The 23,877-nt window shown below is 38.8% G+C and overlaps 1 protein-coding gene across 1 annotated transcript in view; it reads right to left on the bottom strand.

The window, feature by feature from the left end:
* PDE7B (phosphodiesterase 7B) overlaps positions 1 to 23,877 on the bottom strand; it is a 584,524-nt gene that overhangs the window by 449,274 nt on the left and 111,373 nt on the right. The window contains exon 2 of the mRNA XM_058735376.1: positions 3,163 to 3,280. The gene's annotated coding sequence lies outside the window, so the exon portion shown is untranslated. The remainder of the gene's footprint in view (positions 1 to 3,162; positions 3,281 to 23,877) is intronic.

Raw genomic sequence — 23,877 nt, 5'->3', positions numbered from 1 at the left:
ATTTTACGTAGGCACAAAATATAGTGGTATGTGTAGCACCACCAATAACAGTCAGCTACTTTCTCAGTGTTGGGAAACTGTCCTTTTTTTCCCTCCGGCCTCTGTTCCCTCCTTGCTCCACAGTCAGAACTACCTCATTCATTGTGCTACCTTGCTTTGCCCCACTTCCCAAGATAGGCCCCAATGTTAGACATTGGGGATTAATCACATCCAAACCATCAGCGTGGGGTTCAAGATCTACCTTTCACCTTATGTCCCCAGTACCTTCCTTCTCTTGAAACACCTTGGTGGCTGAAACCCTGTTTCATGCTTACAAACTTGACTACAGCTAAAGCTTGCTTTTGTAAATTTCTTAGCCCTCTTTGTGCACAATTCAAATTCTTAGAAAGATGGCCCTGTCACATCATAGTTCACTCTGAATAGGTATTATATTCTCTATACCCTTTAAGATACTACATTCTACCGAGTAAGTTCTACAGTTTCTCATATTCCAAAGCTAGGTCCACCTTCCCCTACATCCCCTCTATCTCCATGCCTTATGTGACTCAGTTCCAGATCCTAGACTCTCACGCTGTACTCAAGAAAGCTCCTTATGGCCATGTGCTGAGAAAAAAAAAATGGTACACCTCTGAAATTCAACACTGAACACATAATTTCTCTGTGCTTCCCATTCAGGATGACTGCCAAATATTAGGGAATTGATTTCCCTAATATAAATATAAAGACGTATTCCCTTGACCAGGATGTCTTTTCTGGAGCCTACAACCACTTGCCAATGGCTCTTGCCTCCAACAAGGAGCCTCACTTTCAGCTGCTAGGACTGGGGAAGATGTTATTTTGAGCTTCCTGAAGTGGCCTTCAGATGTACGTTTCCAGAGAGACAGTATTACAAAATACTGTTGTGTGTAGATGACATAGTACATTTTCCCTCATCCCTCATCATATAATACATAACTCTGGAATTTGGGATAAGGCACAAGAACCTAACCAATATTTAAAATATTATTTCAGTGGAATTATCTTTTTGATTTACAAATAACCAATTCAAAACTTTTTGTCTGTAACATTAATAATATGAGGCATTTTGCAATCCTGATTCATAAGTAGCCAAAATTACTTCAACAGTGATAGCTGTGGATGTATATTGCTGAAAGTAATGTAATTAAACATTATAGGTGAAAGCAGGGGCCCCCATGTAAGCAGACATGAAATGGTTAATTTGAATTTTGACCTTTGTTATTAAAGCAAGCTATTTTGCAATCCATGTTAATCTTGATTGTCCCATTGGGGCAGAGAACATAATCATGGAGTAAAGGCTTTAAGTAATGAGGAAGAAAATTCTGGTTTAGCTTTCAGTTTGGAAAATGGTCTTTTCCCGCCAAAGGCCATGGATGGTACTCAATAGTAATTATTATCCCTATTTCACAAATGAGAAAACTGAGAATAAAACAGAAATATCTGGAGAAGAAAAAAAATGGACATAAACTTAATGATTCACTAATACTTTAATACTGAAGTATTTATAGTTTAATATTGTGAAGCATTAAAAGAACCAGTTTAATCAAAGTTAAAATGCAAAACAAACAAACAAACAAACCATAATAGTACTAAAGGAAAAACCATAGGACATTCTTAATAACCATAGAATGGGAAGGCTAAGAATGACACAAACCCAGAAGCTTTAAGAGAAAAAATTGATGCATGATGAATGTGACCATAAAACAGATTTATTTTTTAAATCACTACATGACAAAAAAGAGAATGAGAAACAATAAAAAAAAAGATAAATGACACACTAAGAATATACTTCCACCACTCACATTGCAGAGAAGAGTTAATTTCTTTAATCTGTAAAGAACTTCCATTCATTAGTAAGGAAAAAACAAAAAGACAAGTCCCATATAAAAGTAGGCAAAAATTAAGAACAAATAGTTGACAGTAAAGTAAATGCAGATGGTTTAAAGCATATAAAAACAGCTTACTCTCACTCACAACAAGAGAAATAGAGGGGCGCCTGGGTGGCTCAGTTAGTTAAACATCTGACTCTTGATTTCAGCCCAGGTCATAATCTCACAGCTGTGAGCTCTGAATTGAGCCCTGTGTGGGGCTCTATGCTAGGTGTGGAGCCTGCTTAAGATTCTCTCTCTCCATCTCCCTCATCCCCTCCCCATGCCCTCTCAAAAAAAGAGAGAGAAAGAGAGAGAGAAAAATAGAAATTAAAAGCGCAACTGCAGACCGTTTTCTACCTACCAAATTGGCAAATATCAAAGAAGGATAATCTACTGTATTGCCAAGGGTTTGGAGAAGCAGGCACTCATGTTTGCAGCAGGAGCAAATTGGTAAAGCCCTTTTGTTCAGTTGTTATTTAGCAGAGGTTCCTGAATCATGTAAGACGTATAATTTGTAACCATTACCCCGGGGCCTAGGATAAATAGACAAGTGAAATAACATCCTTTACAAGTTTTTTCCAGCAAACCCTTTTCCTCTTTGGCTGTGATGATCCATAAACTCTGGGCTTTTATTACAGATGAGGCTGCTGTTTACAAAATGAGACATTATCCATAACTTTGTTCTAGTCTCAAATCTACACCTTGTAAAGTTGGCATATACATATTATGGTAGTTTTAAAACATGTCCATAAATTCTCTGGTATCCTTTCATGAAGCAAAGCTTAATTCCCCTCATTTTGAGTGTGGGCTGGACTTAGTGACTTGTTTCTAATGTACAGAATACTATGGAAGTGATGGTACATCACTTCCAAGACTAGGTCATAATAAACGCTACAGCTTCTGTCAGTCTTTTGCTCATGGGTCATTTGCTCTTGGAGAAGCCACGGGGTGAGGAACTGAGACCTCCAGCCAATAGCCATATAAGGAAGCCATTTAAAATTGAAGACCTCAGTCCCAGCTGAGCCTTCAAAGGCCTGCAGCCTTAGGAGACACCTTGACTGCAACTCCAAAGGAGAACCTGAGCAAGCACCACCCGGCTAAGCCATTCTTGCCGTCCTGACTCTCAGAGATTATGTGAGATTATGTTTGTTTTCAACTGCTAAATTTTGGCATACTTATAATGAAACAATAGATAGCTAATATATATATCTTCTGTCCTTCCCCACTCCCCATCCTCCCACTTCCCAGAGAATAGATATATCTTTAAGCTCACCACACAGTCACTGCTTTCTCTTCTGTCTGCTCCATTTCCAGGGACAATGAACTCACGTAGCCTCTACAGCAACAAGTTGGAGAAGAGGAAGAGGTGAGGAAGGGAAGTGATGTAATCACTATAAGTTCATGCAGAAGAGGGAAAAAAAACATGAGAGAAAGTATGTGTTAGAACTTTCCTTACACAATTCTCAAATTACTACATAATTTTCTTGGAACCTGCTGACTTGAACATATCTAGCTGATTTCTTTCAGGATACTTCCCACCGTTTACTTCCCCAATTTCATTCATCTTCCTCCTCCCAACCCAGGTGGTACACACTCTTAGATAAGAGCTGGAAATGTGGAAAGATTCAGGGCTTGTATAACCTTGGAACATCAACAAAGAAAAAGGACACTAGCATAACAAGCTATTTTTTTTCTAAACTGCACCATTTTCATAAATATGTAAATTTTGTTCCAATAAATTTCACCATACACATTCTGGGGCCCACAGTCAACAGTATGTAGCATTCAACACTCTACCTTATAAGGACTTCATATTCTCTCTTCTTCTCCCTTCCTCTCTCTGTCTCTCTCTCTCTCTCCCCACATACACATAGCCCACTCACCACCCCCACCTCCTCTCCCATCCCATGATTTGTAGTACTAATTCTGAAAAATTCTTTGTCCCTCAATGGAACTGCACTTTAAAAAGATTACAGAATTTCTTATGGTTTGCCTCCTGAGAACAAACTGAGGGTTGATGGGGTGTGGGGGTGAGGGGAAAGTGGGTGATGGGCATTGAGGAGGGCACCTGTTGGGACGAGCACTGGGTGTTGTATGGAAACCAATCTGACAATAAATTATATTTAACATAAAAAAACAAGTCACATGGTTGGAATACAAATATAGTAAGATGAAAAAATAAATAAATAAAAAGATTATAGAAGTCTTTCAATGTTCAAAGATGAAAGAAATGTATTTCACACTGCCAAGGGCTAACAGTCATTCTTTTCTGATTATTTATTTTTGAGAGAGAGAGAGAGAGAGAGGCAGAATGAGAGGGAGATAGATAATCCAAAGCAGGCTCCACACTGCCGGCGCAAAGCCCAACCCGGAGCTCAAACTTATATGTAACTTGCAAGATCATAACCTGAGCTGAAGTCGGATGCTCAACTGACTGAGCCACCCAGGCGCCCTATGCTAAGAGCCATTCTTAAACACACACGAAAGCATGGAACTTTAAAACCATTCCCTTTAACACACACACTTCTGTCCTTTTTTTTCCCCCAGTTTTCTTACTAGTAGAAAAACAACAATCCCCAGGCATAATTTCTGCTGAGACTCACACATCATAGTTTGTCCTTTGGTCCAGTTTATATCTCACATGACAGAGGAAGGAAACTAGCATCACAAAGTTTGGAATCATACCTTACTGCCAATAGGGCCCATATCCAGAGGGCCAGAGGTGAGGCTGCACCCACATAGCCTCCAAACTGCCACTCCCTTTCACCCCCCACACTTAACTTATTGGGCTCGCACATAGTTTCTGTGTCTAAGGCACTATTTCACTACCAATCTTGCTTTGAACTCTTACCTGCATGGTTGGGAACTAATTCCATAAACCAAGAAGTTTATGCCTACGTCTACATTTCTGGCATTCCTCTCTTGGGCATTTTCCCGTCCTGTCAGGCTTGTTCCAATGCTTCTTATGCTCTTGGGACATCCTGCTTTGAGCTGCGATGCAGTAGAGGCCCAGGCTCTGAGGTAATCCAGGGATCCTAGCTCTTGAACCCCCCCAAACTGGGTGTCTCCACACAAATCACAATAGCTCTGTGGCTGAATTAGCAGAATGCTTTGTACCCAACATCATTCCGTTACCTTGATATTTACCCAAAGCCAAACCACCTCTAGTGATCCTTCTGCACAGAGGCTGGGGACAAAAACTTAGTCCCTTTTCCCTGTGGTCCTAAAAGAGAGCAGTTCTTCAGATGTTTTGCTAACGAAAAGGGATTTTTGAGGGGTGCCTGGGTGACTCAGTCAGTTAAATGTCCAATTTTGGCTCAGGTCATGATCTCGTGGTTTGGGAGTTCAAGCCCTGCATCAGGTTCTGTGCTGACAACTCAGAGCCTGGAGCCTGCTCTCTCTGCCCCTCCCGGCTGGTGCTCTACCTCTGTCTCTCAAAAATAAATAAACGTCTGGGGCGCCTGGGTGGCTCGGTCGGTTAAGCATCCGACTTCGGCTCAGGTCATGATCTCACGGTCTGTGAGTTTGAGCCCCGCGTCGGGCTCTGTGCTGGCAGCTCGGAGCCTGGAGCCTGTTTCGGATTCTGTGTCTCCCTCTCTCTCTGCCCCTCCCCTGTTCATGCTCTGTCTCTCTCCGTCTCAAAAATAAATAAACATTAAAAATAAATAAATAAATAAATAAACGTTAAAAAGTTCAAAGAAAAGGAATTTTTGAAACAAAAAAGAAGGTATGGAGGATAAAAGTAAATATAAACAGCACACATTCTCTTTTAACAAGATTGAACAGTGAAACAAGAGCACAGAACAATGTAGCTCTCCACTGCCACCATCACTTCCCCGAAAAAAAATGTCAAGGAGGAGCCTACGTGTGACTACACATGAGTTGATTATTTGACTGTTTCTCACAGTAGGCATGTTTCCAAATATCCTCAAGAGAAATAAAAACTAATTATGCATATCTAATAAACACTTCTATGGTAGTAGTTTTCTATCAGTAGGATAGCGATCTGTATGCATCTGCTCACAAAGTTTCCATAGCTCACAAGTGCTCACAGCACAAAAGGATTATGCCTCTTCATGTCTCCTAAGGCCTCTGACAGGTTCTGACTCATCCTTCTTGCCATTCCTACCCTCCCATACCCATCGGGACCTATGCTTTTAAACACAGAACGATTTGTAATTCTCAAAAGGTACCATATTCTTCTCCGTGTCTTGGCTTTTGCACACTCTCTACTTTCTGAAATGCTCAAACTTGCCCTCATCGCCATCCTTCATACTCCCCACCTCATTTAGCTGGAATCTCACTCATTCTTCAAGGTCTGCCTTATGAATCTTGTCCTTGTCTAATGCTTTCCTGACACTTCACACTCAGCCAGAGAGAAGTGAACATCACCTTTATATCGTCTTTGTGCCTGGTGCGTACCTTTAAATACATGCATGTCTCCAGCTTAGACAGTGAGACTACATCCTATGGTCAAAGCTCACATCTTGCTCTTGTTTGTAGCTATACCAACAGAAACAATGGCTGGCACGTAAAAAATGTTTAAAAGGCATTTAGTGAAAGAATGGATGGATAAATGGATGGATGGATGGATGGATGGATGGATGGATGGATGGATGGATGGTAAGCACTAAGAATTTTTCATGATTTCTCAAAAAGAAAAGAATTTTTCATGACTTCTCAAAGTAGCAGATACTGAGATACGGTGGTAAGTTCTATATAAATGCCTTTAAATATATACTCTCAGCAAGAAGGTGAGCAAACTGAAGCTCAGAGAGGTATAGTCATATGTTCAAGTTTACACACAGTAAGTAGTAGAGTTGGAATAATTTGGACCTGGGTCTGTTTGACAACAAAGCCCATGGTCTTTTCACAGCACCATATTTTGTTTTTATTCTAGTGAGTACAGCCATGGCAGAACAATATATTTAACAGGATATTTTAAAAGAGAAATATCCCAAGAAAAACAATTTAGGAAGCTACCATGCCTTAAAGAAAATGATTAATACTTAAACACCTTTCCTTTGCATCTATTCACACCAATAACCTACCTCACAATTAGATGGCCTCCCAGGAGACTTACTAACTGTCAGGAAGTCATATCTGAAAAATGTCTGGTGTCTAGTTGTATCTCTCACTGCAAATTAATGTGGATCTTATAACCAAGCACACAAGTCATTAGTTTTTAAATCAGGTTTGTTTGTCTTAACACAAACTGGCAGTATATAGAGTCACCAACAACGTATGAACTGTGGAGAGGAAGAGGCTGGGGAGAGAAAGGGTTGCCTAGTTTCCAAGTGTGCAGCACTAACGGCTGTGCTCTACATCACCGTGTGCCATCTGACGCCCGCTCTGAGAAGCAAGCCAACGGGCACCGTTCTCTTCCAGATGCAAAAGAAAAAAAAAAGCCTTTCAGCTATAACAAGCTGGAGGGCCATGAAGCAGTGGTCAGCTGCACTGCAATTTGTTTCCAAGATGACAAAGAGCAGAAAGTACAAACAGGGTAAGGTTGGAGACCTCAGTCAGAGGCACTGGATGATCCCACTGTTGCTGGGTGCCTGAACTTGGTAGCGTAACTTCTTTGCTTGGAAGCCCTCAATCAAGCAGGACCTCTAAGGCTACAACTGTAATTTCAAACCACAAAAGAAAACAGAACCCTCTCAAACTTTTATTTTGCTGAGGAAGTGGATGATTTAAATAAGTCTGTTTGACACATGCCTATCTGACTTCCCAGTTCCCTTAGGTTTCTTGCAAGTCAGCCATGAAGCTATTCCCCACTTGTTCTGACAGGATTTATGCATTCTACATCTGGTATTCAGCAAGCATATTTTTCTTCCTTTTTCATTGAACTTCTGCCCATACACACATACAGGGTCTCATTTTAATAGCGGGATTATTCCCTGTATATTTAAATACACAGGAAACAGGAAATCATCTAAAAGAACACAGTGATCTCATGGTTATATCACTTTTCCCCACAAGCCCATTTGGAATCAGAGACAAAGACAAGATTCTGGGGCTTATAGCTTCAGAGTTTCTCAACCTGAGAGACTGACTGACCTTAAGTTCCCTCTTCTGGTTCTTAACAAAGTACAAATTAAGAAAATGAAATAGCACATTTATTCCAAGATACAGGAAAGAAAAGAATTTTTTTTTCAAGATAAATCTGTATTCAGGTCTCAGAAATGTAAAAGGGCATTTGGTTAGCTGGCTAAAGCAGGGGTCAGAGGATCTAGGGAAAGCCCTCTGCTGTGGAATCAGGAAAGGTCTCTGTACATTCAAACATGGCTCACAGTTTGCCCTGGGTTTTCTGAAAGACGTATTTGGAATGGAGAAACTTGTATTTATTGAGCACTAACATGTCTTGACCATTTAATCCTCACAAAACCCACATGAGATACGTATTTTAGCCTCATATTACAGATGAGGAAGCTGAACCCGGACTCCTAAAGAGATTCAGAGTATTGCAAAGGAGAGCATTTCTCCCAGTTAGAAATTCTTTCTACGGCATAAGTTTTCCCGAGATGCTTCTTCACACTGCAGCCTTCGGGAAGGGCTTAAGAACACGATCTTGTTATAACACCCTGGGAATGGAACTTCCCACATCCCATCTCCAACTGTACCCAATTAGGGACCAAAATTGCTCCATGTGATGGCTCTGAGAAATGGCAGCTCTAGAAGTCCTTTCTCCATCAGAGAACAAAGAAATTAGGTTCTGTATACTTCAATGTATTCTATTCTTTAAGCATTGGTATCTCTTTCTACTACCTATGTCAGCTCTCTGTTAACTTGAATGTTTGATTAATCCGAGTATTTTCTTTCCCAAACATGCCAGAAAATGAAGCATTTGTGAAAGCAGGATACTCTTATTCAGCCCCTGGAACAGCTACCCCACTCCCAACTCTTCAGGAATGCCAATGTCTTCCCTCACCTTGTTTGCATCAGACATTTTGCTAGTTCCTACCTCACTTCCTTTTCTGTTGAATGTTCTCCTTATCCATGCATCTGAAACTATCACCATCAAATCTGATTCAAATCCTCCTCAAAGTCTCCATTCTTGGCCCCATGTGGATGTTAACTCCTTAAACATGCTCTCTAACCCAGTCTATATGACCTTGGAACTACATTACTCTGCACCTATTCTCAACGCTTTGTAACTAACCTTTAGTCATTTTCCCTATAACATTCTTTGTCTCCCTAACCTTTGCTGAGTGGAACAGCATCTCTTACTATTTTGAATCTTGAAATAGGGTGTGTCTAAACTCACATACATCCAGTGGAGTGCTGAAGCCGTGTTAGGCCCGCACTCAAGAGCCCCTTGTATATATTATGCTGCATATCTCTTCCTGACTTAGTTTTCAGTAATACCATGTTGGTATGAAATTTGACCATTGTGGGGGTATTTATATCTCAGAAATTAGCAACAAATCAAAACTTTGTTTTCCTCCTTTGGAGAACCAGTTTACCACTACAATGTCCTTGCTATTCAAAGTGTGGTTCAGAGGGGCGCCTGGGTGGCGCAGTCGGTTAAGCGGCCGACTTCAGCCAGGTCACGATCTCGCGTCTGTGAGTTCGAGCCCCGCGTCGGGCTCTGTGCTGACAGCTCGGAGCCTGGAGCCTGTTTCCAATTCTGTGTCTCCCTCTCTCTCTGCCCCTCCCCCGTTCATGCTCTGTGTCTCTCTGTCCCAAAAATAAATAAAAAACATTGAAAAAAAAAATTTTTTTAAAAAAAAAATAAAAAAAAAACAAAGTGTGGTTCAGAGACCAGCAGAATCACCATCACTTGGGAGCTTGTTAGAAATATGGAACCCAGCATCTCACCTCCAGCCTCCCAGATTTTTGCATTTTTTTAAACAAGACCCTCTGGCGATTTGCTTGCCTATTAAAATGTGAGACAAGGAACTTCTAAAATCACCTCTTAAAATCTAGAATTGATTCATTTTACAAAGACTAGGTTCAATACATTTTTGACATTAATGGAAATCCACAGTGTGAAACTGTTTCAATTCTCAAGGCCATTTGCCAAGAGCCAAGATGTATTTGTCCTATTTACATAGTATTGCTGTAAAATTCTGAATAATTTGTTTTTAAAAGTTTGAAATGGGACAATGTCCAATAGCTGGGAGAAACTTGGATTTTTAATACTAAATTAAGGGCACACTAAACTAATAATGGAAATTAAAAAGATTTTTGGAAGTGGAAAATGGCAAAGATCTAGGAAAAGGCATGGAGAATCTTTTCTTCTTTTTACATGCAACTTTGATGAACTTATGTTGCCTAACGTATGTATACATCAAAGAAATTTTGAAACCATGAACTAATATTAATAAAGCAGCTGCATCATCCTTTACAAACGGCTTCTCCAGTACATTAGTAGTCGTGCAAAAATCCTGGGTAGAATTCTGCATAAAATATTAAGGATAAGCCTAAAAGCACACATGAAACTTACAACGCCAAATTCCAATATATATTGTAACATAAGTTTCTGAAAAGCTGTATCCGTTGAATATTTGCAAAAGAAGTCTATGTTATTGACAAAGCACGAACTTTAGGGTCAAGTTGCTTGAGTTTAAATCCCAGCTCTGCCACTTACTAGCTGTGGGATCCTAGGAAAGTTACTCTGTACCTCAGTTCCTTACCTGTAAAACAGAAGTATAAGAATATTACCTACCTCACTGCATCTGGCAGTTGCAGCAACCACACCCATTGGTCACTGTGGTTAAGCTTACTGACTCTGGAGCCAGACTGGCTCATTTGAATCTTGGCCCTAACCCTAAGTGTGTGCTCTTGGGCAAGTTCCCTCATCTCTAAAATGGGGAAAGAACAAATAAGTCGATTTATGTACAAGGCTTAGAAGAGCCCCTGGCCAAAGTAAGGGCTATGTAAGTATATTACCAGGCAGTTCTATTTAATTTTTTTTTTTTTTTTTAGATTTTTAACAATATTTATCTGTCATCAAACAAACCAGCTTGGGTTAGAGGTTAAAAAGATATATATGTTTACATCTCTGCAGTTTCAAATATCAGCTAAAACAAACAAACAAACAAAACCCCACAAATTCAGAAATGTTTTAGGTAAATTTGTGAGAGTATTACAGCTTAGGCCACTGGTTCTCAATGTTTAAGGGGAACAGAATCTGCCACCCCAAAATATGTCTCTTGGCATAAGGACTGTTTTAGGCTGAGTATTTTTAAGAAAGAGCAGACATAGCAGAAGCTCTGAAAATAGTAGAAGTTATCATTTTGTAAGAAACATTTTCATTCATAAGGGGAATCTCTATTTGTAAGAGATTCTATTTGTCTCCCTCTCTGTACCAAAAGGATGGTAAATCTAAATCTTTAGAAACTTATCAGGGCAGAAAGCAACAATATAAATCAGCATAACCATCTTACCCTTGCTTCTTGCCATCCACCCCCACCCTTGCCCTTCCATAATTCGTCTTCCCCTCCAACCCCTACAACCTCCAACATCTTTCTTTTGTCTTTAGCTAAAGATGTTATTTTAACAGTGGCTTCAGCCATTTCAGAGAGTTATTCAGTTTTCTTGGACATCTCCCATATATACAGAAGGTATACATGTTATTAAACTTTTGTTTTTCCCTCTTAATTTCTTTTTTTTTTTTTTTTAAGTTTCTCGATTTATTTTGAGAGAGACATAGACAGCATTAGTAGGAGAGGAGCAGAGAGAGAGAAACAAGAGAATCCCAAGCAGGCTCCACGCTGCCAGAGAACCTGATGTAGGGCTCAGAGCCACAAAGCCCTGAGACCACGACCTGAGCTGAAACCAAGAGTCGGATGCTTAACCAACTGAGCCACCCAGGCACCCAACGTCTTTTGATTGCACAGGTGTGTCAGATTAAAAGGCTCAAGAGAAAATTATTTGTCCTCCCATACTATATCTTCTGGGGAAATTTAATGAACATTGATGACTGGGTCACAACTCCAGAGATTCTTTTATTTTTTGTGTGTTTATTTTTGAGAGAGAGTGTGTGTAAGCACAAGCAGGGGAGGGGCAGAGAGAGGGGGGACAGAAGGTCTGAGGAGGGCTCTGTGCTGACACTAGAGAGCCTGATGCCACGCTTTAACTCAGGAACTGCGAGATCACGACCTGAGGTAAAGTCAGACACGTAACTGAGCCACCCAGGTGCTCCACCTCCAGAGGTTCTGATGTAATTGGTCTGTGTTGTGGCCCAGGCATCAGGAGTCCTAAAATCTCACAGGGGATTTTAAATATTCAACCAGGACTGAGAAACACTGGTCCAAGGACATGATTAAGCAAATGTCAGAAGCAGATTGACAAAATGGTATGGATTTCATGTGGTCGTTGATCTTTTTCGTTACTAGGGCTGGCCTGCTAGCTCTGGAAGCCTCAAATCTTGATGAGGGTAGGCATATCCAAGGCCAATCAGCTTGGGGGGTGCAGGAGAGGAGGTCATTACCTTCCAAAGCTTGGACTCACCAGAGGCTGATTCGACTTTAAAGTCAATTAATTATTTACAATAGTACTATCTCTTTCCAGCAGGAATACCTACTTGGGAAATGAAATTAATTATCAGAGAACTGTTTGACAAGGCTATGAAATCAGAAAAGGGTCTAGGAACCTGAAGGAGGGGCATGACCCGAAAGCAGTAATAAACTAGATTCTAGATTCTAAACCAATGGTTCTCAAACTTTGCTGTATATTAGCATCACCTTGCCTGGGCCATACTGCAGACCAACTAAGTCAGCATCACTGGGGTTTCAAGGTATCAGTACTTTTTAAAAATTTTACAAATGACTCCAATGGGCATCCAAATTTGAATATCAAGGATATTATTATACTTCTCACAATGCTCCTAAATTCATCTTTTCAATGTTCATCTGACAATGTTTAAATTTACATTAAAAGTACTTGATATAAAAAATGTGTTAATATGCTCTAATTCACCCCCACTCAAATATCTACATGCTCCTTTTTTTATACAGATTCTTCCAGATGAGAATGTAATTAATTATTGAATTTATATAATCTATTAACCATGGGTATTCCAACATCAGAGTTGTGGGAAATATTAGTTCATGCCTGATTTTTAGAAGACGGGAGTTATTTGGAGTTAATTTGCATTTATAGTATCAATCTTTGTAAAACTACTGAGAAAAAGTGAAGTAAGTTACAAGGTTTTGTGATTCCTTTTATGACACCATATTGGAACTACAAATGATCAGCAAATTGGCATGAACAATTAGCAGTGCGTCTTGTCACCTAATTAAAATGAAAATGCTCTTTCCTTTGAAGAATCGGTAGAGAAAAGAGAGCTTCTGCATCTCTCTTATGTTCATTGCCAAGTGCAGTGAATTGAAAATAATAGGTACTCAGTAATGCTTTCAGGATGAAATTGCCTTAAAACCTTTTCTTCTAAGACTAAAGCAATATTGGCAAAGCAGGTCTATCGTTGTTATGACTTGGGTTTTGCTCCTTAAGTACATCACAAATGTTATATGACATAGTTGAGTAATGTCAAGAATGAGCTTTTGAAATCCAGTTTTAGAGTGCCTCATATTATCTAAAGAAGAGTATTTCCTTTGCTCCACTTCAATGTTGTTGATTGAACTCTCAGAAAGTATCAGAAATATCACCCTCTAAAAGTCACCACCTCTACTACCTGGCTTTTCCATTTTTTGCCTCTCATCTACCCACTAGAGATTTTCTGGTTTAAGAGAATTTAGGCAAATGCTGAAGTAGTCACTGTGATCAGAGTTCCATTATCATAATGGTCTGCCCATTATAAATTTGAATATTTAGCCTCCCACTAAGATTAGGAAATTCAGACAAAAGATTTCTTAAACTTGATTGGGAATTTGAGGCAAAATGACTACTCTCAGTTATTTATGATTTTTGTGAAAATACATATAATTTTGGAAATTATGAAGAGAATAGTCGGTTCTCATTTTTCAATCCTTCTTATTCCATAATTTCTTTCTTGTGAATTTGTCTGGCATTATCAAACAAATAAATGGCCTTCATGAGCACTGATCTTCAACTGCAAATGAATGAATAAATGAATGAATGAATGAATGAATGAAGTAATAGATTTTATGTATATTGTGTTTATTACATTATGTTCTGCTATATTTACCTTAAATCTTATATAAACCATACTTTTTAAATGTTAATAGCATGTTTTATTCAGCTTAACATATCCAAAGTATTATCACTTTAATCACATTCAATATAAAAATTGAGATATTTTACATTCCTTTTTTAGACTAATTCGTTGAAATCTAGCACATATCAATTCAGACTAACCATTTTTCAAGTGCTCAGGAGTTTCATGTAGCTAGTGACTACCATAATAGACAGTGTAGCCTTCGACTATTTGGTACCTAGCCTTTGGGTCTCAGCTTATTCTTACCCTCCTCCCAGAATACATTGCTTCCTGTTTTTCCATGCTACTTATGAGGTGCCTCTTCTCTCTCTTCACTAGGGAAGATCCCTATGTATAGAACTGAGGGTAGGGACTTTGTCTCCTTTCGTCCTTACATTTCTACTATTGCATCAGTAGCTACCAGATACATATTGGCTGAACAAATGATCCAAGTTCACACAGTTATTGCAAAGCTTGAATAATAATGTCATGTGTGGCCTCCTACCGTAGATCTTTTTCCATGGTTGACACCCATTAAGATCATTGGTCATGGAATATTTATTATTAACTGACTACTTAAAAAATCAGTATTTTTTCAAACATTTCTCCTCACTAACATCAGTATTTAATCCTAACTATTGAGTCAGTATACAGAGAAGGTCTGCCTTTTGCTGATTGTTGCAGGCAACTCAATGCAAATTCAGTCCAATATAAATGAATCACAGAAAGAAGGTTTATGTCTTGCGGAAAATGCAGGATTTCACGTACTGAAAGCCACTGACCACTTAGGATCTGGCAGGTTTAGTCAGGTCAGTTAACTGTAGAAAAAAAAATCAGCAAGGATTAAGATACAAATGGTTTTGTTTGTTTGTTTGTTTGTTTGTTTGTTTGTTTGTTTGTTTTTTAGAGAGAGTGTGTGTACAAGCAGGGGAGAGGGGAAGAGGGAAAACAGAATCTCAAGCAGGCTCCATGCTCAGTGCAGAGCCCAACATGGGGCTCAATCCCATGACCCTGGGATCATCACCTGAGCTGAAAACAGGAGTTGGATGCTCAACGGACTGAGCCACCTAGGTGCCCTAAGACACAATGTTTCTTAAAAATGATTTAAGGCCCTCACAGCGCACAGAAAGGATTCTTTGTGCTGTGATATCCAACATGAAGTGAAGGGTGTTGATTATGCTGCCATATCATTTTAAAATAATTATGCTTACTGCTTTGTTCAAATGATCAGTGTGTAGTTGTGATTAGAACCTATATTTTAAACATGAGAAACTTTACGAATTTCAATTTCATTTTTAAGTATAGCCCCAATCAAAAACATGTTTTAATCTATAGTTCACTCTGAAATTTTGTCCCATGTTTTTAAAAATTAAATTCACTTTAAATGGCCTTTATCTTAGTACTAATTATTCTCAGCTAACAAGGGTGACTGGTTTGCAGGTGGCTTTCTCTAGGCCCAGAAGATGGGACTGGAGGCCTTGGCTAAAGTCAGAGTCACATCCAGGGTTGTTACCAAGCACTTTCTCTGCTCCTTCTCTCCATAGGCTGTGAATGACATGAACAGGAAAGAGGTGAGCAGATAGCAGCTCCATGTGGGCCAGACCCAAAAGTCAGTGGAGCTGCAGAATGAGCTGAAGGTCAGGTTCAAGCAGATGAAGCAGTTACCAGGGAGAGTCAGGCCTGTATGTTTGGAGGGCCTTGAATATGAATCCTTTCTCTAGAGACCTCACTTCGGAACTTGGCTCAGGGTAGGAATCAAATAAGCCCTGGGATGTTCCCTGCTGTCTTAGTAATAATGGAGAAACCAGACACAAACCAACTGCCTGAGACTTTTTAAGACTTTAATTTTTAGAGCAGTTTTAGATTCATAGTAAAATTAAGATGAAGGTACAGAGATTTCTCATAGACTCCTTGCTCCCATAGCTTCCCCCATTGTCAACATCCGCCACCAGAGTGATAGATATATTTGTTACAGTTGATAAATCTACATTGACATCTTCTTATTACCCAAAGACCACAGTTTAGATTAGCGTTCACTCTTAGTATTGTACATTCTATGGATTTGGCCTAATGTCTAATGACATGTCTCATCATTATGGTATCATACAGTATTTTCACTGACCTAAAAATTCTCTGTGTTCTGCCTATTCATCCCTACTCTACTCCTACCCCTAACCCCTAAGCCCTGGCAGCTACTTATCTTTTTACTGTCACCGCAGTTTTGCTTTTTCCAGAAGGTCTATAGTTGGAATCATAGCGTACACGGCCTTTCCAGCTTGGCTTCTTTCACTTAGTAATATGCATTTAAGTTTCCTTCATGTCTTGTCATGGCTTGAGAGTTCATTTCTTTTTAGCTGAATAATATTTCATTGTCTGGATGCATTACAGTTTATTTACTCGTTTTCCTATTGAAGGACATTGTGGTTGCTTCCAAGTTTTGGCAATTATGAAGAAAGCTGCTATAAACATCCATCTGTAGCTTTTTTGTTTTGAACGTAAGTTTTCAACTCTTTTGGGTAAATAACATGGAGAATGATTGTTGGATCTTACGGTAAGAGTATGTTTTCTCTTGTAAGAAACTGCCAAAGTGTCTTCCAAAGGGACTGTGACAAACATATATATTCAATAAAATATAATGCATCAGGCTCATTGAAAGCTATCAAATTCAGAAACTTGGGGCAGAAAGGGAAGGTAGAAAGTGAAAACCCAGAAATCTGTACTTCTATAAGCTCCCTAAGGTAAGTTTAGTTCATCAAAAGTTGAGAAACTTTGTTAAAATGAAGTATCCTGCTTATTTTGTCTAAGAGTTTGAATAGAGCACTAGTGGTCCCAACATCCCGAATTTTTCCATCATCATTGCATATTTGTATTCATAGGGATCAAACAGTTGCTTCTTTTCTTAATATACTTTAGACAGGCCTATATTTTCCATTTGGAGTAGAATTATAAATAACAGCAACAGAAAGTTGGAAGGAAGCTTAAAATAGCAAAGAATTTATCTCATCCCCCACCATCCCATCTTGAGGAGTACAGGTGAAAAAAATTTAAGGACCTCTAGAGAAGTTCTCAAAACCTTTCCAGTAATATATTCTGTAGCTGAGATAACTTAATTTAAAACCATTTATTTGTGTTAACCTCATTTCTTTTTTTCTTATCCAAAATTCTATGAGTTTAAAATATTATTTTAAACAAACATAAAAGCCAATATCTAGGCCTTTATTGAAGACAGGGGAAGAGAGCATTGACCACATCCTTCCTTTAAACAAATCTGCTCTAAATATTAAAATATAAGCTTTTCAGAAGTCATAGCTTCCTTAGCATACAGCTAAGGGGGGAGTATTGCATACAGGGGTTCCAGGCATAATAAACACACAGCATAATTTGTGGCATGCCCCCAGAGAGCCAACAACAGGCTCTTAGCTTGCGAGAAAACAAGTTGGATTAGAGTGTGGGGTAAAGAAAGCATAAAGTATACAGATATGATGGGCCAGCTGATGTTGGATTTTTAATTTACATTTAATCCATATTGGATATGTCCACTTTCAGATGGTAGCTGGCATCGATTCTTTTAAACCCAAGATTAATGGTGATAATGGAGCTTCCAGAGAGACTTAGAGGAAATGTATAATCAAACCATGACACAATAGGAAGGAGTGAGTTTAGATTGCAACAAGTGGTAATGAGTTAACCAACACTGCCATTTTCCCCTCTAATCTCAATAAAATATAAATTCTCCAAGAGAACCCTAAACAAATATGTCTTCTAAAGTAGCGACCTGAATAGGAAGCCAGTAGGAATTCCTCAGTAGTTGAAGACTACTTTGACATGGGTAAGTTAATTAATCCTTCTGTATCTTAGTTTTTCCCATCTGCAAATGGAGGATAATAATTATAGTGACATCACAGGGTTATTTACGTATTGAATGAAATATTTGTGAAATATAAGAATATAGCTTGACATAAGGCAATTATACAATAAATGTTAGCTATTATTTTTATTAATATGATATCATCCAGTAGGTTATAAAAATCAGGCTGGAACTAAAATATTGTGTTTTACCGACAAAGTATTAGGGCATTTGGGAAATGCCCAAAGTACTTGAATTTAGAGTTAAAAGTCATTTACATACACTTATGACTGGAAAGGACTTAACCTTACCTGAATTTTATTTTCTTTCTAGACTCTGTTACTATAAAAAGACATCCCTTAAATTTCTACCAAATTACACATCCAGGGCTCTTTAGAACAGTGTGTTTATTTTTAATTTGAAGGTGCCCTTGGGTGTTCCCATGTTCACAGGCAAAGCCAAAGACCTCAAAAGTGTTCAAGGCTTGATTGGCCTGTTCGTGTTGGAATGTAATTTGCATCCCATACCTTCCTGAGCTCCTATGAGCTGGAACTCAGAAACATTTCCCTGTGAAAGTAACTCAGAATCAGCTGCTTGTTAGTTCATTTACTCAGGACCAAATTCTAAACAGAAAAAAGGTAGCCAATTTTCCCAACTGGTTTAAGGAAGCTTCTTTTGTTGACACAAACACATTCCTTTCAGATTTTATCTATCATATTAATTTTATACTGCTTGAAATAAAATTTTCTGTTCTCCTTCAGTAACCTAGGACCTTGTATGAAATCTCTCTGGCCTTATAAATTCAGGAATCCAGAATAAAATGCTTAAGCATAAAACAAACAAACAAAAAAGGAATACAAAAAATCTTATTTACCTGGATGCTTGAATCCTTTTACATTTAATCTAAATTACAAATTTTAATCCAAAATACTGTAAAAGTATTTTTATTCCAGCATATCTTTTATTTCAGTCATTCTTCTACTAGGAAGTATTTATTTGAATTCCCAGTTATATATATATATATCATATGAGATATATATATACATATACATACATATATATGTATATATATATGTATATGTATATATATATGTATATGTATATATATATGTATATGTATATATATATATATATACATATATATATATATATACATATATATATATCATTATGGAAAAATCCAAGAAGCTTAAGAAATAGCCCAAAATGTCAAAAATTTTATAATCTCACTAGAATACAAATAATAGCCAGAAAGCAATTTTAAATAAATATGATTAAGTATTAAATGGATGTCAAAGGCGTTCAGATAAGGAACTACTTAGGGGTTAATTTGGTCCCTGGAGGAAAAAAGCACAGAAGAGTTTACCTTCAGCAAGCCCCTCAAATCCTGGAAGGTTAGAAGAAATTCTCAACGGGCAGAGATAATTTGAGAGATTATTCAAAGTAGAAAGAACAATAGAAACAAAACAGTAAATATTTGGATACTCAAAAATAGTAGTTTTCCAATCAATTGAACACAACATTTCTAAACATATAGAAATAAAAACAAGTATTTTTAAATATTAAATATATAGTAGAACTCAAAAGTGAAAAAGGATGTTACAAACATAAAGGGAATACAGGTGTCAAAGTCTGTTGCCTTCATGGCCATTCAAGGCCAGAACCCAGCCCAGGAAAACACATGCACTGCAGGAATCAGAACTGGGCTCCCTGTGCAAAATCAACGGAAACATCTCAGTGCACAAACCATGAAGGATCCAGAACATCTCTGCTGGAAATGAGCCAACAGCCCCACCCTGTGGGTAAAATAGAGTCTTCTAGGGATATTATAACCCCAAGACTAAGCTTTCATGGGGATAAGAACCGAATTCTCATTACCAGTGTATCTGATAATACCAGGCTGAAAAACTAACACAAAAAATAATTCAGAATGAGTATGTTTTGAAAGTACCGACAGACACAACAGTGGACATCACCCCAGGGTGGTTATCTGGATCTCTAGAAAAGATAATTCTCTCTGAAGAAAATCCACAAACTGAAACCTTAAAACAAAATAGGACATTCAACATGAAAGTTCACAAGACATGAGGAACTAGCAATAATAGAACAATATGAAAGGGAGTTTATAATAAGTATGTTTAAAATATAAAGGAAGAAGGGCACCTGGGTAGTTCAATCGGTTAAATGTCTGACTCTTGATTTGGGCTCAGGTGGTAATCTCATGGTAAGTGAGACTGAGCCTAGTCAGGCTCTGTGCTGATAGTGCACAGCCTGCTTGGGCTTCTCTGTCTCTCTCTCTCTCTCTCTCTCTGTCTCTCTCTCTCTCTCTCTGCCCCTCCCCTGCTCGCTCTTTCTCTCAAAATAAATAAATAAACTTAAAAAATAATAAAATAAAATATAAAGAAAGAATTTGCACCTGTAAAATAAAAACAGGAAGTTATGACACAAATTCTAAAGCCAAATAAAAATATAGTCATTAATTTTCTTAAATTTCAGCAAGTTGATTATACAGAAGACAAGTCATCCTTGAAGATGAATTCAAAGATAGAATATCTCTATAGCAATGGAGGATATAAAGAAGAAGTCAGGAATCAGACTACATACCTGCCTCACGGAACATCCAAAGGTGTAAACCCATAGTGGACAGACAATATTCTAAGATGTAATAATGGAGAAAATTCCAGAAATAAGAAAATATAAAACTTTAGATTTAAAATATCCAAGAATCAAATAGAATAAATAGAAATATAAGGAGAAAAGATCTAAGTGAGGCCAAAAAAACTGGCATCAAAAAGTAGTGAGAAATGTGGTTGAAAAAGACACTTGGTGTCAGACTACAGAAGATCTGGAAATTAGTCTAATGAGTTTCAACTCTGTCTTATAGAAAATGGGCACTATTAACTTTGCGGCTGGGCTGCTACAGAAAAAAGAGTAATGTTTTAGGACACTTGAAACAGGAAGACTACAGTCATATTTTCCATTAAAGAAGAACTCTGTATCCAAATTTTTGTTTTATATCATTTTTATTTATATTTTATTTTTAATGTTTTTATTTATTTATTTTTGAGACAGAGATTGCAAGTGGGGGAGGCACAGAGAGAGAAGGAGACAGAGAATCCAAAGCAGGCTCCATGCTGTCAGTGCCTGATGCAGGGCTCCACCTCACAAACTGTGAGATCAAGACCCGAACCGAAGTCAGACGCTTAACCAACTGACCCACCCTAGCACCCCTATTTATATAAAGATAAATACTTATATTTTGAAGAGTCAAAAAAATCTTTCCTAATATTCAAAAATGTCATTTTCAAATTTATATTTACAAGGCTACTGAATTCCACAGGTGTAAAAAACACAAAAAAAGGAGACAAAATACAAATGAAACCTTAAGGTGTCCTTTAGTCTGGGTTCATTGACCAAATATTTTCAAGTGAATCAAACAGATAGCAATCAATCGCTTTTGACCATCTCCACAAAGGGAGATTCATAAACCTGTTAACAACAAAGTTGAGGGCCAGGTACAGGGCCAAGTCTGAGGCAACTGAATTGATGAGCCAGTCCCTTTCCCGAAGGTGCTTGCCCACTGAGGAGACCAACACAGTCACTGATAAAATAATGTGGGGTGGCTGCTCTCAGAGAAGTAGGCATTTTGGGGTGCCTGGGTGGCTAGGTTGGTTAAGGGTCTGACTTCGGCTCAGGTCATGATCTCATGGTTTGTGAGTTAAAAGCCCCACGTCGGATTCTGTGCTGGCAGCTCAGAGCCCGGAGCCTGCTTTGGATTATATGTCTCTGTCTCTGTCTCTCTCTCTCTCTCTCTTTCAAAAATAAATAAACATTAAAAAATATTAAAAAAAAAAAAGAGAGAGAGAGAGAGAAGTACCCATTTGGTTGCTACAAAGTCTCAGAGGAGGACTCCTCCTGGACTAGCAGGTGTCAAAGAGACTTCTAAGAGGAGGTTGTGCTGAAGCTGCAGCTGAAAAGTCAAATCAGCTAAGTAGAAGGCATTCTCAACCTTCAGGGCACTGCAGGTACCAATCTTTCATTATGCCTGATGCACACAGAACAAAGGGAGACATCCTGAAAATGGAGCTAGAAAAAGGTAAGCACCAGCCAATCAGGATGTGCTTTCTAAGTGCCATTCTATAAAGTTTAACATGACACTAAAGGTGATAGGAAATCAATAAATGCCTGTAGAAGCAGATGCCAGGAGTGGATTTGTGTTTGAGAATGATCACTTTGGGAGCAATGTAGGGGGCGGATTACAAAGGGAGGACGCGATAGGGAGACCAATGGGAGGAACAATAAACTAATCCAACCGAGAAACGATGAAAGCCTCCACTAAGGCTTCTTAACATTGCAGATGGGGAGACAAATGTTTGTTTTCCTTTGTTTGTAGTGTGAAACTTTTGCGAGTGAAATTTTAGGATATTAAGCAAATCACCGCAGAGCTGGTACAGGTGGAATGAAGTCGCGACTCACTCTGCTCCTGCTTCCCCTTGCATCCTGCAGCCCCTCTGAAAAAGTTTGAAAACCAGTGTACCAGAGATTTAAGAAGTAAAAATCAGTGTTTCCACTCATTTCATTTAATAAACCCCTTTAGTGTCTGATCATCTGTAGTGTCGAGTTGCTCTTCATTATCTAAAGTAAATCCCTGCAGGAATTCATAAGAACTCTTGCTTTATTTCCTTAGGTGTCAAATAAATATTGCACTCAATAAATCTCTCAGTGTGTCTCTAGCCTCTGCAACCACACTTCAAAACTCAGTTAATTATAGTCTTGTGTAAGCAGACATTCTGACCCTCTATTTCCTGAATCAATTTGGGGATGATGACTCTGGTTCCAGATTGCATAAACAATTCAACATTTTTAGATCTTACCTCTTCTCATTCTATATTCTCCTCTTTACAAGAATCATCCACCTGAATTTTTTTTTTATTTTTAATGTTTGTTTCATTTATTTTTGAGACAGAGAGAGACAGAGCATGAGCAGGGGAGGGGCAGAGAGAGAGGGAGACACAGAATCCAAAGCAGGTGCTCCAGGCTCCGAGCTGGCAGCACAGAGCCTGACGTGGGGCTCCAACTCACAGACTGTGAGATCATGACCTGAGCTGAAGTCGGACACTTAACCGACTGAGCCACCCAGGTGCCCCTACTTGAATGTTTTCAATCTCTTGCTATAGTTGTATGATTGTATATAAATATGAATAGCTAGACCTGACTCTGTTTGGAGCTCCAGACCTGTAGTTACTGCTGGACATTTTTAATTAGGCTCTCCAGACACCAGCCCTGGCCAAAAGGAACCTTATCACTCTCTACCCTACACCTACTCCTCTACCCGTTTTACTCACTAGCTGTGTATACTGGCACCACCCAGTATTTCCCCAATAGGCTTCTGTGCCACTCCTCTCTCACTCCCCATCAAATTACCTGAGTCATTTGTTGTTTCTAACACCCTAAGACCACTCAAAGCTGATTGCCTTCTCTCCAGCCCCATAGCAGCTTTCATCTAGTTACCTGAACTTACCATGGCAGGGACCATGGTGTTCAGCAAGCATTCCGTCTGCTTTCCTCATTTTCCCAACCTCCTGTGGTTAGGCTGAGCCATGTAACTAATTGTGACTACAGGAAGAAATGACACATGTCACTGTCATCCCAAAGCATAAGAGACTCAGAGCACAACCATGTAGTTGCCTCTTTCCCTGCTTTGGTAACTAAAAAAAGCCATGTGTCCCAGATGATGCAGTCAAAACATGGTGGACCCTGAGTCCTCGAGTGACACTGTGGAACACAGCCCCCATGGATCTGGGCAGGGCCTATAGAAAGAGGGGGAAATAACCTTCAGTTGCACAAAGCAACTGAGATTTAAACACTGTTTGTTAACACATCATAACCTAACTTACGCTAACACTTACTGATCGGTCCCTTTAGCTTCAGGACAGCCCTGTTTCAATCCTCTGCACAACCTCAGAAGTGATCTTTCTAAGGTGAATACATTACATGCCATAAACACTTAACCCCCA

Source organism: Neofelis nebulosa, chromosome 6 (assembly GCF_028018385.1).
Source record: "Neofelis nebulosa isolate mNeoNeb1 chromosome 6, mNeoNeb1.pri, whole genome shotgun sequence".
NCBI lineage: Eukaryota > Metazoa > Chordata > Mammalia > Carnivora > Felidae > Neofelis > Neofelis nebulosa.
Note: the sequence above shows the minus strand (reverse complement) of the source record. Positions and strands in the feature narration are given on the sequence as shown.